General features: G+C 31.0%; 2 pseudogenes; both read left to right on the top strand.

The window, feature by feature from the left end:
- The window catches only part of LOC107030259, an 89,683-nt pseudogene that overhangs the window by 39,107 nt on the left and 29,880 nt on the right, over nucleotides 1-20,696 (top strand).
- On the top strand, nucleotides 8,251-9,031 carry LOC107030887 (annotated as a pseudogene).

Raw genomic sequence — 20,696 nt, 5'->3', positions numbered from 1 at the left:
GGGGCACACATACCCTTCCATTAATTCTTAAAACGCCTTCCTCATCAATTATTGCCTTTTTAGCCTCTCCTCGCAACACCATATCCCGAATTCGGCTCAGCTTCTCATCATCAAACTGTTTTCCCTTAATCTTGTCAACAAAAGAAGATCTTGCCTCCACACAGGCCAAAAATCCTTCTTCCTCTAATATTTCCAGCCTCATAAAGTCGTTAGCCAAAGTCTGGACCTCTCTAGCCAATGGGCGTCTAGAAACTGGTAAGTGGGCTAAACTACCCATGCTCCCTGTTTTTCTACTTAAAGCATCTGCCACCACATTAGCTTTTCCTGGGTGATACAAAATAGTAACATCATAGTCCTTTAGTAGTTCCATCCATCTCCTCTGTCTTAAATTCAAATCTTTCTGAGTAAAGACATACTGTAAACTACGATGATCTATATAGACTTCACACTTAACCCCATATAGGTAATGTCTCCATTGCTTTAATGCAAACACGACTGCGGCCAACTCCAAGTCGTGGGTCGGATAGTTACGTTCATGCACTTTTAATTGCCTTGAAGCATAAGCAATCACATTTCTCTCTTGCATTAGCACTGTACCCAACCCAGAATAAGATGCATCACAATAAACAATGAAATTCTTGCCTTCCACTGGAAAGGTAAGAATTGGTGCAGTAGTCAACAAGTCTTAAGGTTCTGGAAGCTTTCTTCAAATTCGTCCGACCATACAAATGGAACATTCTGCTTAGTCAAATTTGTCAGTTGGGAGGCAACAGAAGAAAATCCCTTGACAAATCGACGGTAGTAGCTAGCTAAACCAACAAAGCTCCTTACCTCTGTAACATTAGTAGGTCTTACCCAACTCTTCACTGCTTCAATCTTAGAAGGATCCACCATCACTCCATCCTTAGAAACCACGTGCCCCAAGAAGGACACTGAATCTAGCCAAAACTCACACTTGGAGAATTTGGCATAAAGCCTTTTCTCCCTCAACAACTCCAATACAATTCTCAAATGCTCCTCATGTTCTTTCCTGCTCTTTGAGTATATCAGTATATCATCAATGAATACAATGACAAAGAGATCCAGATATGGCTTAAAAATCCCGTTCATCAGGCTCATGAACGCAGCAGGGGCATTCGTTAGTCCAAAAGACATTACTAAGAATTCATAATGCCCATACCTGGTTCAAAAAGCAGTCTTTTGCACATCTGCTGCCCGTATTTTCAATTGATGATAACCAGACCTCAAATCGATTTTTGAGAAGGTACAAGCACCTTGTAACTGATCGAACAAATCATCAATGCGAGGAAGAGGATACTTGTTCTTAACAGTTACCTTATTTAGTTGCCTTTAGTCTATGCACATCCTAAAACTTCCATCCTTCTTCTTCACAAATAATACAGGAGCACCCCAAGGGGATGCACTTGGTCTAATAAAGCCTTTACCTAACAACTCCTGAAGTACAGAAAATCATAAGCATCCTCAGATTCAGCACCCTTGAAGACTGGAGGTTTCAACTTCAAGAAATTAGTGAAAAGTTCATGGTGATCACTCGTCATTATAGGCCCTGTAGTCAGTCGAGGAAACGTGCCTATTTCCAATGGGGCATCCATGAGGGGAGCCACAGCAGCTGCATGTTGTTCTCCCGGAACCTGAGGTGATGGTGCAGAAAACACTGGAGGTGTCTGGCCCTGGTCAGATAACCCGCTAAGATAAGCAAGAACCTGGTTAATCATCTCTGGGGTAGGTTGGGGTGGTAATTCCTCATCTTGCGCTTGCTCATTTTCCCCTTCCTCACCCTCTCTTACTACCTCATCAGTCGGTGGAGGAGTCACTCCCCTATTACTATCTGGACCAGGTGTTCGTCCTCTACCTCTAGAGGGCGTCCTCCTGCGACCTCTACCACGGCCTCTTGCCACTGCTCCTCCTCGAGCTAAAGCCCTAGTGGCTGGTTCAGACGCACCCTGTCCTGCCGGTGCTGGTGTTGACACAGTCGTTGCTCTAATTCTTACCATCTGCGAAATAGAGTGAGGATGTCAGAAACCAATTTGTATCACCTAGATACCAATTGGATCCAACTAATAGCACGAAAGAGAGAAAGAATGGAATTTTCCTAAAGTCCTATAGCCTCTCAAAGAAAAGTAAAGGCGTCCCCCTACCGTTCCTCAAGACTCTACTAGACTCGTTCTTGTGTGAAGAGACCAACGAACCTAATGCTCTGATACCAAGTTTGTCACGACCCAAAACGAGCCGCGAGTGGCACCCACATTTATCCTCTTATGTGAGCGAACCAACCAATCTAAACCCCAATCATTTACCATAATGAACAAAATATAATGCGGAAGACTCAAAACTCATTATTATAACCAATAAATAACTTCTAAAATATAATCCTTATCATCCCCAAAATCTGAAAGTCATCACATCAAGAACATCTATCCTCAAATTTCTAAGTCTAAGAGTAATTAAGAACTAAAATAAAGAATAAAACGATAGTCCATGTCCGAGATTCAAGGACATCAATACGTGAATGAAAGAATCCAGTCCGAGCTAGGAACAATAGCTCACCCTGAAATCTGANAGCAAAATATACCATTCACGTGATATTAATTTATGTGTAATTTAACAAAATATTATATAGATGGGATAAGGTGGAGAGTAGCTAGGGGTTCGGGGTGGCGGGGGGTGGTCAAGATGTAGTTGTTGGGTGGGACATAAAGAGGAGATAATAAACTTGAAATGTCACTTATGAAAATTGTATTTTTCTATTTTTATGTTATTTTCTTCATTTTTAAGAAACCTGTTTTTCTAGAAAAAATATTTTAACCTATCAAAGATGATAAACTGAAAAGTATTTTATACATACCAAACACACCATAATAACTCAATTAGTTAGCTACCTAAACTTTCTTCTTGTTGGTGAGGATTCAACTCCAGACCGTAATCCCCTTCCCTAAGAATTCTCATTTTATTTTCCCCTTTTAAGTGGAGGATTCATTTTTTTCACCACTCAAGGTAACTAAACAATAGACATTAATATCATCAAGGAATTTGAAACAATTTTGGAAATATCTACCACTCATATATGTCTTATAAAGACAGGCTGGTTAATAGTCTAAAATCCAGAATGTTTTTTGGTGTAGTGGAAGACCAATATGGAAAAGAATGGAGCACTTAATTAATTTCATCCCTAATGCTTTTGAGTTTGATCTCTACATTTAATTTGATATTAGTGCTGTCTCTTTTATTTTACCTAATCATTTAGCAATTAAACATTTGAAATTTCACTTAATAATGTCCTTAGCTTAATAATTACTAGTAATTTAATTATATTGTTTGACTTCAAAAAATAATTATTATTAATCTCCTTAATTGGTGTTTCAACATAACGTGTTGTTTGTTTCATATCATGGAGACTGAAAAAGAATTAACGGAAATAAAGGGATAGCAACATTCTACTTATAACAACACTTATGTTATAGTTATACACTTGTCTAACAAATATATTATGTGTAAAAATAAAATGATAGCACATAATAAAGTTTAAGTATGTCTAAAAGAAAAAAAATTATATTTAAATAATATACATCAGTTATGGTCATATCTTCACCAACAAAGGTTAATTGTGATGTTTGCCTTTTTTAAATATTTGTACGCTTTTTATTTTATTTGGTTAACAAGTACATGTTTTCTTCTTTATACATAAAATCATTAAAATAAACTTTTGCATACTTTTGCTTATAACAGCTAAATGAGATTTGAACATCAAATATTGATATACATATACATCACAATGATTATCTCAAAAATAATTTTTAGCGACAATTACTTAACAATATAGCTTAATTGCCTTTAAAAACATATTTTTAGCGCCATTTAATATTCTTTGTAAATGTACCTAAAATCTATAGCGACATTGGATTCAATGACAATTAACTAATGCCGCTAGATATTTTATTACTAATTGTTAATGTATATATTTATTGTCGTTAAAAACTGTTTTGTTATAGTAAATCTCACCGTAACATCAATAAAACGGATTGATTCGTCAATTAAATTGATATGCGCAAATATATGGAAAAAAGAGAGGTTAATTTCTCCTGATGAAAATAAATTCTATTTAGTTTATAAATTAATGACTAATCCTAGTCTCACGCATGCTTTGTTAAGTTGTTTTTTGAAGACTCTAAAATAGTAGTTAAAACATTTGAAACTAGGAATATTCGTAAAATGTTTCGATTAATATAGTATTAATCAACAAGACTAATTATCTTTGTATATATTAATGAAAATTACAAGGTCCAGATTCTGATAACTCTGATTAAGCATTAAGATGCTATCCATGTGAGGTTAGCACGTGAAAATTACTAAGGTTGTCTAATCTTATCTTATAAATAATAAAATGAAGTTTTGGGTGGCCAAAATGCAGATGCCCTCTAATTAATGCACAGATGGCAAGCAATGAATGAGACAACATAATAGGAGTAATATTATTCTAATTGAATTCAAGATTACTAAATAAACAAATACTATAGGTAATTAGAATATCTATCAATCAAGTAAAAAAAAATTAATAAGTGTCGAATTTATATATATATATATATATATATATATATATATTAGAAGAGAGTTCAAATGTTTCAACATGTCAGCTTGGTGACATTAGAAGACAGTTTAACGGTATAATAGTATTTTTTAGATTGATATGCTTACAAGAAATTGTACTTTCTGCTTTAATCTTTAGACGATATGAACAAGTACTTACAAATCCATCATTTTCTATTAACTTACAATTGCTGCCATCCACTAAAATATCATTAAATGTGATTGGGACCCATTGAACTTCACTTGTGGAGTTATGTCAGTGTTCGTCAACTTTTTGCCTTATTTGTTTTTCTAATAAGATACTTTAGTCATTTTATTTATGAAATGTTCATTGATGAGTTTGGAATTGGTTCTAAATAAATTTTTTTTAAAAAAGGGAAGTATTATTGATTCATATTGAAAACGTATATATTATATAATAATTTTCCTGAAGTGTTATATTACATTAAAAAAGTTACAAATATTGAAATTTTAATAAACGATCTTATATAATTATAAGTATTCTATAAAAATAATAATGAAATAATCAAAAAGTAAAATAGAGAGTACGAATAGTAATTCTTCGATCATCTCTACAAATGATGAATAGACTGAATAAGAGAATGAATAAAGAAAACATTCTTTATTTTACTCTTCGAATATATAATAAAATAAAAATGGATCAAAGATACTTGTACATGTTTTTTGTTTTCAAGCTGTTTATAATTGATAAATACGATCTTTAAAATCATTTTGTGCTTAGGTATAATTAATAAATGTTAAAAAATTAAAAAATATCATATAAAATAAAATGAAAAAGTCGATAGACTCCTTACACTTCAGAAATAATTTATTGTGATTAAAAAACATCCTCTTTTACTATATTTATAATTTTAGATAAATGAGGTTATTCATTACAATACCAATAGTATATAGAATTTAATTGGGCAAATTTTATATATAGCAAAGAAAAAATTGATAATTTTATGTTTTAGCAAACAATACAAAATTGTGTTCCGTAACAAACAATACAAAATTGTGTTCCGTAGCAAACAATACAAAATTGTCTTCTTTTGTGTATAACAGATCCTTTATACACTTCCAATTTAAAAAAAAAAAAAGGCGGCAGATAAAGAAGAAAAATATCCCACAATTCATGCGAAATCAATTTCAGTTTCATTCTACCTTCTTCTCCTTCGATCGAAGTAGCTCCATTGTAGACAATTCAAAACATTGATCAAGCTATTAAAGGTTTTAAGCAATCAAGCTGGATAAATTTGTTTTTAGAGATAGAAATAAGAGGTAATTTTGATTTTTTTTTATTTTGTGGACAATGGTGTTTAAAATTTAAATTTTGTTTTTCAATTTCATGAAATCAGTTGAATGTATATTGAGATGTGAATGTTTGTCCGTAATTGATTTGATTAGTTAATGTGAATTGTAGAAAAATTTGTGATAAATTTGTTGTTGATTTCGAATTACTGATTTGAGATTTGCTCCAATCATAGTATTGTTTGAATTTGGAACTGTATATGAGATATGATTTGAGTCATGAAACTATTATGTTTTCGTTTTATACATTGCATCTTCATTTTATTTTTTGAATTTTCATAAAATGTATAAGTGTATAAGATTGTTGTTTGTATATTCGAATCTATCATATATAGTGTTATTTGGTAAATTGTATAATTGTATGGAACTGTTGTCTGTTATATACGAATTTGTCCTTTATATTCATGTAGTTTTTTTATTGTTTCTTTCGAATTGTGTACTTCTATAAAGCTATAATTTTGTGTATACAGAGATTTTTTTTGTATATTATGAAATGTGTATAAGTTTAAAACTGAAGTTGCTATTATATGTATAAGTACATGTTTTGTTTGTTGCTGCATTTCTTTAGCTTATAAATTTATATATATATAATTTAATTTTGTATACAAAAATTCTGAAAATGGCTTCACTGGCTATATTGGTTATGCATTTTGGTAGATGGGACAATGACAATTGTTACGTTGATTATACAATTGAGGGGTGGTTTTCAAAGAAAGTTCATCGTATAATGAGTTGTATAATGTCATTGCAATGCAACTAGGGATTGATATGAATGTGAATAAACTCAAAATTGAGTATAAGATTGAAGAAAGCAAGACACCCATGTTGATTCACAACGACATGGGTGTTAGAGTTTATATCATGCTTAAAAATGCTGAAAATGAGTTAAACAAGTATCCACTGTGTATTAGCAAACTGCCTAGTATATTTGATACCAATGAACTGTGTGGAAGTTCAAATAAAGATAGTGATACGATTACATCTATTAGCAACAATGAAAATGATGAATTTGATATTAGGCAGCTGAATATTGGTGAGTTGGTAGAGTCGCTTTGTATTTTGGGGTCAGGGAGTTGCGATAGAGTTATTTTTCAGATCTTTGTAATAAGTACATGGAGGTTGACCAACTGTATAAGACCAAAGACATATTGAAATCTGTGATTGAAAAATATGCAATTGAAAAAAGATTTCAATATAGAACAATGAGGTCAAACACAATCAGGTACCTGCTTTATACATACAAATATGTAACTGTATAAGTTCTTTTAATTATTTGTATATTGATGTGTTGTGTTGTTTTTGCTGATGTAGTTATACACTGGAGTGTATTTCTGATAAGTGTGAATGGTTAACGAAAGCATCTAATGTCAACAAGTATGGTATGTTTAGAATAAGATCATTTAATACAAAGCATACTTGTCCTTTAAAGGATAAAGTGTATTCACAAAAACATGCCACAAGCATGCTGATTGGAGGGATCGTTAAACCCAAACTTGTTGATCACAAGAGAAAATATAAACCTACTAATATTCGCGGTGATGTAAAGATATATTTGGGAGTTGATGTAAATTACTCGTTGGCTTGGAGGGCTAGAGAAAAGGCTCTAGTTTCATTGAGGGGGACTGTAGCTGCATCTTACAGCAAACTTCTAGCATATTTGTATATGATGAATATTGCATATCCAGGCTCGCATATACGTCTAAAGAAACAGATAAAAATGATTCTTGTATGTTTTTGTTGCATTGAATAGCTTTATACAAGGCTTTGAACATTGAAGGCCTATAATTGTTGTGGATGGAAGTCACCTAAGAGGACCGTATAATGGAACATTTGTTGCTGCAAGTACAAGGGACGGAGCATGTATGATTCATTGATTTTTTAATGTAAATTTTTTATCAAAATGTTAATGTGTGTGTAAATTAAAATGCAGGACACATTTTTCACTGGCATATGGTATCATTGATTCGGAAAATGATGCAGCTTGGTTTTGATTTTTTCTACAACTAAGGGAGGCTTATGGTGAAAGGATTAATATGTGTGTAGTGTCAGATAGAAATGAAAGTATCATAAATACAGTGACTCAAGTGTATAGAAATGTACCACATTATGCTTGTATGTGGCACTTGTGGGGTAATGTAGAGAAGAAATTCAGGAAGGCCTCCAAGGACCTAAGTCCTGTGATTTATACAATGGCAAAGACTTGCAACAAAGTTGAGTTTGACAAGCTGATGGATACTATAAAAAAAAGTTGATGTAGGTGTTAAAGAGTATTTGGAGCTAGCTGGATATGATAAGTGGTCAAGGTGTCATGCAAAAACTGATCGGGAATGGGCTATGACGTCTAACATTGCAGAAAGTATAAATGTTGCATTAGTATCTACAAGGGAATTACCAATATTCAATTTTCTGGAAGAGGTCACACTGATGTTTGGGAGATGGAATCATTACAACAAACACGAGGCAGCCTGCACATCACTACATTGATTGGAAAATCTCAAAATTTACTAATCGAATATGAAGCAATGAACACACGAATGGGGGTATGTTTTATGTATATATATTATTAATTAATGAGTTATACACACAGATAGAAATTGTGTGTGTCTGTGTGTGTGTGTGTATATATATATATATATTTAATTGTATAGACTTATACATATACATAAATCGATTTATGTGAAACAGGTTGTGCCGTCAACTGAATACTGATGATGGTAGGAGTTTTATGATCTGTTTAATGAATAAAAAATGCAGCTGCGGGAAGTTTTAATATGAAGAAATTCCTTGTGAACATGTTTGGGCTGTACTAAAGCAAAAAAGTCTAGTAGCCGACGGATATTGCTCAGATTTGTATAAACCAAAGACGGTTTTGAAGATTTATGAGATACCGATCTATCCATTGCCTTCCTTTTCAGAATGGGTCATACCTGAAGCCATAATGTATGATGAAGTCTGACCTCCAAAATTCAAAATACCACCAGGAAGGCCTAAAAATAAACCCCGTTCAAAAACTAAACGTGAATTGCTTGGACTAAAAGGGAAGCATACGTGTAGCACATGTAGATTTGCAGATCATAATAGGCGTTCATGTAGAAATAGGCCACAAGAAGTTTAATAAGCTTTTACGATTCTATTGAACTGTTAAATTTGATTTGATATACAATTGAATTTTATTCTGAAGAAGTTTTGTGTTTAAACTGTATGAGTTAGTTTTTTCAATATGGAATAAAGTTGTTATGTCTTATTAATTGTGCTAATTAGTGTTCTTTATTTTGTCTTCATGCTATTATTAGGAATTATTGTTTGTGTCTATAGTGTACATCATATACAAAAATACTTTACGTATAAGTTCAATTGAACAATTATATATAATTGTAAAAGTTTTACAATTCATAAACTTAGAAAATACATAGTTGTATAATTTTTTTGTTTAAGCTGAATGTATATTTATACTTTATTAAATTTGTATAAATTTTACAGGTACTTAACTGTATACTTATACAGTTTATAATGAATTAACAATTGTATAACTGTCGAGATTTATACAGTTAATGTATAAATATATGTTGTTGTTTAAGTTGAATATATATGTATACTTTATGAACTATTTTGTAAGCCTTGAAATGTATATGTATATATCCAACATAAATGTAATCCTAGTTTTATACTGTTAATGTATAACTATAAATTGTATAAGCTTTTTTGTAAATTTGAAATTTCTGAACAATTGTATAATCCTAAAAATGTATAATTATACAGTTCATAATGAATTAACAAATGTATAAACTGTCGAGATTTATACAATTTATTGTATAACAATACACAAAGTAAAGTAAACTATCGAGATTTATACAGTTAATGTATATAGCCTTATTATTGAAAATTGTATAATAATCATTTTGTATATAAAAAATACAGAAAGTAAAATATACACATAGGTTTATACAGTTAATGTATAAATATATATTGTGAATGTAGTTTGTACAAGTATTACATTGTTAACAAAAATAACGAAGTGAAAGACTTAATTGAACAAACAAGTATATTACAATACAAAAACATAGAAGTTCACAAAGTTAAAGGTTGTTATGTATTTTGCATATTCAAAAATACATAAATATGGTACTACGGTTCTAATCAATTGTGATCATGTCACTGATATCAACATCCCTATAAATCCTGACTGGCCTTTCTGGTGCCTCATTGTCACTGGTGGCATCAGCTTGGATTTTTTGCATTCCATAATTCCACAATAAAGACGCGTATGAATATGGGTTAACTCTGCATCAAATGTTGGAACCAAATACCCCTTACTGATCTGGACTGCATAAGCAGCAACATATAGTCCACAATCGCTGAAATTATACAGAGCAGCTTGTATGGTCAGTATAAAATTAACAATAAAAATTTGATTAGGAGTAATAATAAGACTTACAGGCTTTCTTCATGTTTTTGTGTTATATCATTGACTTGTATCATTTCAAAAGAGTCAACTTCAGAATGGGACTTGTATTTCGGGTATGACGATATGTTAATGCATTTCTTTCCGTAAAAGCCAGACTTAGATAGATACATAGGAATTAGTTGTGCATATTTCTTGATTTCATTTGAAAATGACGAATCGTATAGTGAACTACCCCTAAGATAATCATAGACATGTATACATCTCTCATTAATGGACACAACGATAAGAACCCAATGAAATATATGCTCGATGTTAACAGGGATAAGGATGTTATCAACGATATGCCAAGGTGCAGCAACATGAATTATGTATCCATTAATGTACTCAATAATGGACTCCTCTGTACTTTCCTTGTTGACTGTACTATCCAAATTGTAATAAGCATCCCACACATTTTCAATTAGTTTATTGAAATTGCAATCCACAGCAATAAAGCTTAATTCATTGTTGTCAGAGTCGGAGTACTTGGCTCTTTTGCGTAGGTAATACAAAATGTCATCTATGTGCTGTAAAAAGACATAGACATAAATTGTATGAATACTAAAACTGTAAATTGTATAAAAAAACAAAACTGTGTAAAGCTTACCGAGTCATCAACAAATTGATCTTTGTATGCAAGCCTATAGAACCAGTTCTTGTTTTGGACAGTTACAATACCAAAGTGAAACCACATCTGTAAGCGAGACTTGTTCTTTTTGTATCGCTCTTCTTTGCCAATTCTATCAAAATTCAAATAAAAAGAAAATTTTATACAAAATATACACATATATGATTAAATAAGTATATTTAGTAATTACTAAATGATTTACTTTGCGCTATGCCTAACAAGCAGCCCTTCATTTAACCATTTCCAGAAATGCAGATATAAAGTTGTAAGATCCACATCCGACATTGCAACAAATGGATGTTTCAGTTCAAACGTTTAGTGGAACCTTGATGAACTACCTGAAATGTATAAAGACATATTATTTTTAGGTGTGTAAAACACTTGTTGATATAATTGTGTTAATATGTAAACTATATAATTTGTTATACCAGACATTTAACTAAATGTTGTCACATAAGGCAATGTGTTGAATGAGTTTGGACGCCTTTCCCTCTGAATTGGTAATGGTGTGTGTTCGTCTACAGCTAATAAATGATGTAACACAATCCTTATTTTTGTATTAATTTTTTGTTGATTGTCATCTACAATCTGAAGAGGTTTTGGAAAGATGAAATCTTCCTCAACAACTAATTCATCGGCGTTGGATGATCCTTATTTGTTTGTATCTCCCAATTCTTCTTGCTCCATCTTTTAAGTTTGATCATATAAAATATTCAATAATTCCTGCTGTTATATAACAATAGACAAAATTTTGGCAAAAATATACAAATTAATGATCATATTATATACAACTTAACCCCTTTAATTTACGAAGACAATAACATACAAACGAAGAATTGTTGAATTCTGCTTGATCATTCATGAATTGGGATCCCTCTTTGACCTTTTGTACTGGAACATCTTCACATTTATCCGTCTAAATGTATAATATTAGTAATATATACATATGAACATATATTATAAAAAAATTACTATTTAAGAATTCAAACCACAAAATTGTTTAGAAACTCAGAAATATTGGAAGTGTTTTGAACATCCAAGTTGATTGGAACATTAGAATGTTGTGAACCTGTCACAAAATTATCTTTGCCTATTACTTATTTATATATTATTTTATAGTTTGTTGCAAGTTGAATTTTGTTATTACATTATACAATAAAATATTATATATGTTAGATGGGTACTCAATTGTATATGTATAATGATCATATCAGTACGTTTAGTATATATATATTTTACAAAATTAATAATATTGTTCATAACAAAAAAATTACCTCTGGCTCGGGAGTAACAAATTGTTGAACTAAAGGGCTAAAATTTTATTGACCAGCTGGAGAGTGTGCAGGTGACTGCTGAAATGCAACTTTGGGACTAGATGATGTGACGTTTACTCAAACAAAGTTCTGCAAATATTATTAATAAAATATACATTATATACAAAACGCAATAAAAATTTGAATGACAAAGAAGATAAATAAATAAATATATTACCTCTTGATCATTTAGATCATTCAAAACAGATTGACAGTTCAATTTAGAACGTAAATTCAAAGAAGGTTCTTCGGACAGAACGACACCGACTGCTGGAACTTTACGTGGTACTTCTACGCCATCATCCTGAAAAGAAAAAAACAATTGTTATATATATATATATATATATATATATATATATTAACAGAGCTTATCTTCCGCATTCTTGGTTTTGATAGAATCCAAAACAACTTTGAAGTTGATTTCAATGAAGTTCCTTAAATCAGTAGATTGTTTCTCCATCTGACATTGAAATGTATAATTAACATTAATGGTATATATAATTTTCATAACAAAACATTTAAATAAATAAATACCGAAATTTTTAATCAATCAAACTTATCACGCGATATATTGAAATCCTGTGACTTGCTGGTGGATGGAATTTCAGAAGCAACATTTTCTTTAAGGTCAACATTTTTCTTAATGCCTCTACTTGCTGGAACCTTAGCGGATTTTTTGTTCTGCTTCTTCGGATGTGGTGCCTAGTTATTTTTGCAACATTGACACTTCGAGGAGACTTTCTTAAATTGGGCTGCTTAGAAATGACTCGGGGTGATGACTTATTCTTTAAATGACTAATTGTCTTCCTTGATTTCTTCTTAGGAGGAGACAAACAAGTATCAACCTTTTCTTTTCCACGATTATTTCTTGGACGTTGAGAATCCTGAAAATCATCATCCGAATCATTTGCAGCTGTTGTTTCTGTTGGCAATTGCTCTATTTGAACATACTCAGGGGTAATTCAAGAATCTTGAGTTCCATTTCAGTTGGAGTCAGATTCTAAAAAATAAGCTGCAAAATATAGACATGTTCGTATATGTATAATTATACAATTCATAAACTTATTTATACAATTAAGTCTACACATATACAGTCCAAACTGTCACGACCCAAAAATGGGCGTGATGGCACTCGTCTTATCCCACCAAGACAAGTCAGTCTAAAACTCAACCATTACAATAAAGTGCGGAAATAAAATATAAGTAACCTAATAAAACCCCCAAAACCTGGTAGTCACGTGAACAAGCCTCTAAAGTATTACAATCGATTCAAAAGAAAAACTCAAGTCTCAAATTAACTTGTTTCTAGAATAGAACGAGATCATAATTAAGGAGAAGAAAGTCTGCTGAGATGGAAACAGCTACCTCACAAATCTCCAAGAAGCCTCAGAAAAAAAGAGAATGACAAGTACAAAAAAATCCAGGCTCATAACCCACAAAAATTTGTAGAAGCAAGGGGTGAGTACCAAACAACACGGTACTCAGCAAGTAAACCTCTAAACACAAGCTAAGGGGATGAAATACGGTACTCCTACCACCCCCCAACAAAACCTCCATAACTAAAAGCTGCATTAAAATTAACCCAACCTAACAGCTCACAGTTTACATAGCATGTAGCTCAAAAACAACACTTAGACAAATTACATATCCTCAACAACAACACTTCAACAAATTACATATCCTCAACAACAATACTTCAACAAATTATATATCCGCAATAACAGGCTCAATATTGATCAATCACAAGTTCCGCAGAAAGGCAATCAGAAGATCAGCAAAACACAATATCAAGTTCACTAATGATAAATATGTGCAATGCAATGGAATACAATATCAAGTATAATGATGCATGTATGACCTATTGATGCACACCCGCTGTCTCTCAGTCCGGGACCCATGGGGGCACATATCTGTCCATGCATCTGTCGCGGCGTACGACACGACCCTCGATAATAGAAACCATCGCGGCGCGCGATACGTCCCTCAAAATATAGTATCCATCGCGGCGTGCGATATGTCCCTCGAAATGGTACATCCTCTTTAAGTTCTCATTCTTTCTCAATGCACATAACAGTTTTCACAATCATGTCTCAAAATAGTGCAAATGACATGTTCATACAAAAATAAAGAGGATATCACCATTTTCATAACATTGCACAATTCACAACAACATCAACAATGATACAACAAGACTTTCGAACCATTCTCCATTATCAACACATCAAACACAACCCATTATTCACATTGCCTTTGATTACCCTTTGTTTTCATCGTTAGAATTAATCAATGTTGACAAGTCAACCCATCACCAATTCCCATTACTCCCAAAAATATACCACATACACCACAAGGAAATACACGCATTCCATACACTTAACAAGAGTTTAGAAATTCACTTGCCTCAAATAGTCGAACAATGACTCTAGAACTTGAGCCTTCTCTTTTCGTTGAGCTTCAAAATCAATGCAATCTATTCAAGTACATATTCACTATAAGATTTCAAAGCTTACAACATCCCTATTATTATAGGTTTAGCTTAGACCCAAAAGATCACCCAAATCTATGATCAAGTTTCTAAGTTTCAAGCTTAAAGTTAAGTTCCAACTCTTGTCCAATATCATAATTCAAATAGTATGTATATGATATGATAGATATAATATTTAATTACCTATCTCAATATGTCAAAACTCAACTCATAGTTTGATAATAATAATAAAATTAAGTCAAGTTACCAATGACCCACGGATAGAACACCACCACCGAACCTGAGGATCCATCCGTCTTTATTGTATCTCCAATTCAATCAATCATTACATATCCTTTATTAATTAAATTATCAATAATCAAATCATCTACCCAATATAATAATTTGATGATTTTAAGACATATTTTTTAAAAAAAAGAAACACAAACAGTAAGCTAATAATTTTCTTCACTCTTTGGTGCAAAATTAATTGCCCCTACATCAATCATTGGCAACATGATTACCCAATGATTTTGCAACAATTGTTATATAACAGAATCCAAAGAACAATTTATATTCCACAGTAAATTCAACTATATTATATTAAATATTGTTCCATTAATGTCTAACCAAAACTTTATATTACAGAATTCAAGATTTGCATTCGGTGATGAAAAATTGCTAACCGTTCTTACCTGCATTCGGTGCCCTCGCCTCCGATGCAACCCAGCCCAGGTAATTTTCTCCCCTTCTTAGTATGTTTATTTATTTTTATATATATAAATAATAAATCCTACTACTTATTTAGTATATAAGGGTCAAATAGTATAGAATCTTAAATAATTTATCACTTTAACCTATTAACTATTGATTCAGTCATTTATCTAAAATTACCCATCAATTAATTAACTCAATTTAAACGAATAGTTCAAGATTCTCAAAAATAACGTACCGGGTCATTACACAAATAGTTTATTTTTTTATTATACAGTTTATATGTTTATATATACAATAAGCCTATATTTATACAATTAAGATAATTATATGCATATTTATACATTTTCAGACAGTTATATAACTAATAATACAAGGAGCACATTTATACATATATTTTTAATGGCATAAACTGATACATGTATTTATACAGGTACATATTTATACAGTCATATATTCTACTATAATTATATATAATTGTATAAATATGTAATTGTATAAACAGATCATAAACTTATACATATATTTGTGCAGTGCGTACCGGATTGTTGTCGTCTCTGAATATGCCATTAGCAAAATAGCTTAGACGAGGGAAATCTTTTTTTGTCTTCCAGTTGAGTATCCTAGGGATGTGATCAGATACTTTAATAGCAATTTAATCATCAAACTTAGAACAACATTCATAAAACCACACTTGCAAAGCAAGTTGGAAACCATACAACCTAAAATACTTTCCATCATGTATGCAAATGCAGAATCATTATATCAAAAGCCTTTTTACCCCAAGGATAGTCAATATATCTCCCTGATTCAACTAACTCAAAATCTTTTCTATCAATTACAGTACAAGTTGGTTCTTCAGAAAAGATGAATGAATAAATGTAGAACAATATTGCAAACTTAACAACATCATCATCATTATCTACCCAAACTTTTTTATATTGTCAATCAATTGACTCTTGGTGACGGGTTTTTCAACTCCAAAATATTGATGAATAATCCTATTTACTTCTACAGTATCAAAAATAAAATCATTCTCATTATCTGAACAATTTAACCCAGTTATTAAAGCAAAGTCGCGAATGGTGAAACGCAGAGTAGTGTCGTTGACATGTATCAGGACTGCATCTTTTGAGCTACCTTCAATTTCTCTCAAAAACATGCACCTAATAATTTGTGCATGAATGTGACACCTACGAATGCTAGATAGTTGAGCAAAACGTGTATTTCCACAGAATTGTCTGTACTGTGACTCAGTAAGCTTTGAAGATAGAACATTCATAACGTCAATATTTGTGTAATACTGCATGTGCGGAATTCTTGTTGATTCTCTTTGACCTAAATACTTAACAGCCTGAAAAAAAAAGCATATACATTTTACTAAAAAAGATAGTGGTATTAGACACAAATATAGATAAAAATTATAAACTTATACACACAGTTGTATAATGAGGCAGTAAATTAGGCCGAATAAATTATACGCTTATAAAAACAATGTTATAATGAGGCAGTAAATTAGGAAGAACAAATTATACACTTATAGACAGTTGTATAATGAGGCAGTAATTTAGGCATTATAAATTATACACGTATACACCGTGGTATAATGAGGCAGTAAATTAGGCAAAATAATTTATGCACTTTAAACACAATTGTATAATGAGGCAGTAAATTAGACAGAATAAATTATACACTTATACGCACAGTTGTATAATGAGGCAGTAATTTAGGCATTATAAGACATGAATAGAAAGCAGGTATTAAGATATTATACATTTATAAAAAAAATTGTATAGGGCACAAATCAACAGAACACAAAAACATGTACGAATATAGATTATACATTTATACATTTATAATTATATAAAGACATGAATCAACATAAAAACAAAATATATATAATATAAAATCTTAAACACATACATGAACAATTATTATACATATACCTTATGCTCGATTGACCCAGAACCAACGGCTTCATTTTTATCATTATGAACGGTATGAACATCAGCTTTATGTTTTCTTTTCTTATTAGACCCAGTAACAACATCGATACTATTCTTCACACCTCCATCAACAAAACTAATTGGGTCATTATTGAATATGGATCTAATCTCTTGCATGTTAGTAGATTTAGACAATGAACCTGAAATCTCCCAAATTCATGAGTTAGACCCAATGAAAATGATGGATTTTCAAAATCAATTTGAACATGCAATGGTATACCTCTTGTATATCTCTTAGATGGAGATTGGGCATCCATTGATTGAACCAAAATAATGAAGCAATTATCAAGCTAAGTGAAAAATTAGTTTTAAGAAATTCAAAAAAAATGAACAAAAATTGATAATGTAAGTAGGTTTTAAGCGTTACCTTAAAATTTTTGAAATAATTTGGAAAACTGCTCTGACGTGCGTGCTAGAAGAAGTTGGTAGTTTGAAATTGCAATTGTGGAGAAAATTGTGGAGAAACTGAAGGAAGAAAAGGAAATTGTATAAAATGGGCGAAAAGAAGAAAAAAGAGGGTTTTGTTTTGGGAAAAATGTTTTATACAAAACGTGGGACCTGGTATAGCAAACTTACGGAAAGTTTGCCCTTTAAAGGAAATAACTGAAAGGGGGTTTATTTAATTTAATTACCTTTCTTAGTTTGCCATTCTCCATAATTTTCCCAATTTATAATTATGCATAATTTTATCCTAATATTTTCTAGGGCAACTTTCACATATAGCAAACATAAAATTCATATTTGTATGCTATAGCAAAGTTTGCATAATTGTACTCCATAGCAGACATATAAATGTATAATTCACTATACATATACAATTAAAGCGAATTGTATAAAACGAACTGTATAAAATGAGAAAGAAAAAGAGACTTGGGCAGAGAATTGTATAAAATGAAGTGTCTAAAACGAATTGTATAATTCTAAGTGTATAGAACGATTATATACAATTTGAATTTGTATAAAATGAAAAAGAGAGAAAGACAAAAGAGAACATACAATTGAATCAAATTGTATAACACGAGAAAAAGAGAAATTATATACAATTTGAATTGGTATAAAACGAGAAAATGAGAAAGGCAAAAGAAACTGGGCAGGGGAGTATTTTTATTGTATAATTATAAGTGTATATGACAAATATATATGTATTTTCATTTGTATATACAGTTTTCTCTCACTTTATAAAAATAGAATTTATACATTCCATTTTTGTTTGTATAAGCGAGAGAGTCAAGGGTGGCGAGCAAGATTAGGGAGAGTGGCGAGCAAGATTGGGGAGAGGGGAGAAAGGAGAACAAAAATATATGTACTTATACAATTTTCTCTCGCTTTATAAAAACACAAAAAAAAATTGTACATTTTTGTTTGTATGAGGATATTTAATTTTTTAAGAAAATTCGAATTTGGGGAGAGATTTTAGAAAAAAATTGAAAGAAATTGGGAGAGTAAAGATAGCTAACAGATTTGTATAAAAATACAGGGTGGGTCATAACCAATTAAAAATAATTGATTTGGAGAGAAATTTGAGGGATAACCGAAAGAAAATGGGAGAGAAAAGATAGAGAATGAATTTAGATAAAAATGAATCTTCCGCTTGATGAGTGGGTCCGAACCAAATGGAAAAAAATCGTGCAAAATTTTCTATGGAATACAAATGTTTTAAACAATAGCATAGGATTTATTTTGATTTAAATGTTTGCTATTATGTACAATTTTTCCTATTTTATACATCAATATAATATTGGGCCCGTGCTAACACGGGCCATTTTTACTAGTATGTATATAGTAAAAATTAGGCAAATCACATACTCTAAGGGACAAATTACATTATATCCCTATTGTATCAATATTTACCAAAAATCCCTTTTTAGAGTAATTCGGATACTTAAAATAACATAACGATACTTAAATTATAGCGGGTGGATACTTTAATTATTTGTTTTTTAATAGTTACGGCGCAAGAAAAGGGATAAGAACTATCTCACAATTCACATTGAATTTTGACAAATTAAGCGTCTAATATGCATAAACATCATGTACTAATTTATCTCTTTATTGAATTACAAATATTGAAAACTTCAGGTTGTGAATGAAAAAAAAAGTCGTGCTTGTTTAAAAAATCAAGAACGCAATTTGTGAAGATTCAAAAATGAATATTTCGATCTTGTTACGACATTCTGGAATATGGGAAAGTGCTGTTATATATGAGTGATACAAAAAGTGATGGGATAGTGGTTGGGGAAAATATTTCGTTCATGAATCTTATTTCAGCAATTGCGGTTGAGCTGGGTATTGATGAATCAAAAAAAAATATCGAGATTAGATATGTTGTTGAAGGTAATTCGTCTCCATTGTGTATTTGGACTGATATGCGTTTAGAATTGTACATAAAAATTAAGAAACATTAGGTTGGATTTGGAACGTATCCTCTACGTATTGATACTTCAGATAAAGGTGTTGAAAAGATACTGAATTTCAATGCAACAACAGGTGCCATCGTGTGTGTTAAAGAGATATTAAAATTCTTGATGATTATTTTTTTTCTTGTTTTATGCTTGATGTGCAATAATTTTTCTGAATATTATTAATTTGCTAATAAGATTTGAACTTTTTATTTGATGTGATTAAAACCATGTGAATGTTTCAAGCTACAAAATATATTTTGATACTAAATATATCGAATTTTGACTTTATTATATGAAGTTTAAAGAAATTGACAAATTTATAACTTATTTAATCTCATTTACATATAATGGTAAATATATAATGTATCTGATAATAAAATTTTGTTATCCAATGCAAAACAACAAGCGATACTAAATATATACAAAGTAGTATTTGATTCAATATGTTGAACGATACTGAATCTATTCATTACATAATTTTATATTAATTGTTAAAGATACACAAATTTATTTTTTGATAATAAACATGTATCATATACTTAATAATACTATAGATTTTGTGTATCTAATTGTAATATAGTATCATACATTTTGATTTACTAGAAAACTACGACATTTGGAGTAAATTATTTTGTACCAGTTTGTGTAACAATTGTGTAAATGTAGTATCAAGTATACTTTGAACAAAGTTTATATGGTATCATTATTTATTTTGTAGATCTTACTTTTACAAAAATAATTTATATGTACTGTTAATTAACTTATATAATTGGAGATAAAAGTTGACAAAATTATAAACTACTGTGTGT

This window comes from Solanum pennellii, chromosome 9 (assembly GCF_001406875.1).
Source record: "Solanum pennellii chromosome 9, SPENNV200".
In the NCBI taxonomy this organism is placed as follows: Eukaryota; Viridiplantae; Streptophyta; class Magnoliopsida; order Solanales; family Solanaceae; genus Solanum; species Solanum pennellii.
Note: the sequence above shows the minus strand (reverse complement) of the source record. Positions and strands in the feature narration are given on the sequence as shown.